Here is a 1,758-nt window from a genome sequence, read left to right on the forward strand (position 1 = left end):
ATTGGCACAGGACAGAGCGGAGTTTAGGGCTGTTGTACATAGGGTCGCTATGGTTTGCAGGCGACTCGACGGCACATAACAACAACAACAACAACAACACCTTGACATATAGGAAAATTATGAGACTGAGAGCCAAGAGCTAACCAAAGAAGCAAGAGAGAAATAGAGAAAACAGAGAGAGGAAGATAAAGAGATAAAATTATTTATGAATGCTATGAAGGTACCACATAAAGGGTCTCACTCTCATAAGGGCCCTCTGGCCAAACCTGGAATTTAATAAAAAGTGGGAGACACATGAATCCAAGTTCTAAAATAAACTCTAATAAAGAGTCTTTTAAATGTTACTTTTGTTGGAATTATGAAGATTAATATGTTTTGGAATATTACTGAATATTTTATGGAGAAAATGAAATTTGTGCTTAACCTTGAAAATGAAATAAAATTACAGGCAATGAAGAGGGTAGGAAATTCTAGATTAAAGTAACAGATACTAGGAAAGTGCAACAAGTATATTGGGATAAGCAATTCTTAAGGGTTTAGGGTAAGGGGACAATTGTTGTTAAGTGCCATCTAGTCATAGATGACTCATATCAACCCTATGAACAAAAGACATGATCACTTGCATAACTTACATCGTTTCTCCAAGGGGATAATTAGAGAAGGAATATTTTTGCTGATAAATATTCTGGCCTTAACTTGTCCTACTTTCTCAGTCTCATTGACTGTGCCTTTGATCACATTCCAACTACTGGAGTCTTTAAACAGATAGTATCCCCTCTGGCCCTTAACTATGATGTTGTCTTTAATGCTTGCCTTTGCTCATACTATTGTTGTTGTTGCTATGTACTGTCAAGTCAACTATGACTCACACAAATCCTATGAAAAACAGCTGTGAAACTTGGCCTATCTCAAGCCCAAGTCACCATCTCTGATACTCCAGACCCCATTGCCACATTCACTGCATCAGTACATCTCATTTTAGTCCCTTCATCCCTCCATGTGCTGTCCCTCCACCCTTGCAAGCATGATGTCCTTTTCTAAGGACTGGTTCCTCCTGGCAACATACACAAAATATGTGATATGAAATTTGAAAATCTTTACCACCAAGGAACAATGTGGTCTCAATCTCTCTATGACAGACATGTTGCCATATCTCTTAGAAGTCTTTGGTATGCTCAATACTCTTCTCCAGCACCACATCTCAAAGGCATCTGTTCTTCTTTTGTCATCTTTATTCATTGTCTAGCTGTCAGATGCATAGCAATTAATTGAGAAGACTTTTGCTTGGAATCAGGCTTTTAGCTTTTAGACAGATACTGCTGCTCTTTAGCACTCTGGAGAGATTCCTGATAGCAGATTTTTCCAATTCAACTCATCTTTTAATTTCCTGACTGCTGGTGCCAAGGGTGTGGATTGTGGAACCAAACAAGATGGAATCATTTACAACTTCAGTCTTTCCTCCATCTCCCATGACGTTGCCCTTTGACCTAGGTGAAGACTTTTGTGTTCTTGATATTGAAGGCTGCAGTCCTTGATCTTCTGCAGCAAGTGCCAATTCATCATACATTTGCATATTACCATGTACTTCTCCTTTTTGGTATCTGACATTCATAATGCAGTTTTAAATTATGTGATTTTTCATTAATGTCTGTCTGTCACTAGACAAACAATTACAAGAAATAGAAATGGTAGTTAGTAATGACCATAGTACAGTGCCTAATACATAGTAGGTTTTTGATAAATATTTGTTTAATAATG

The sequence above is a fragment of the Elephantulus edwardii genome, unplaced genomic scaffold, assembly GCF_000299155.1.
Source record: "Elephantulus edwardii isolate Elephantulus edwardi_28Jun2011 unplaced genomic scaffold, EleEdw1.0 scaffold00533, whole genome shotgun sequence".
Lineage (NCBI taxonomy): Eukaryota > Metazoa > Chordata > Mammalia > Macroscelidea > Macroscelididae > Elephantulus > Elephantulus edwardii.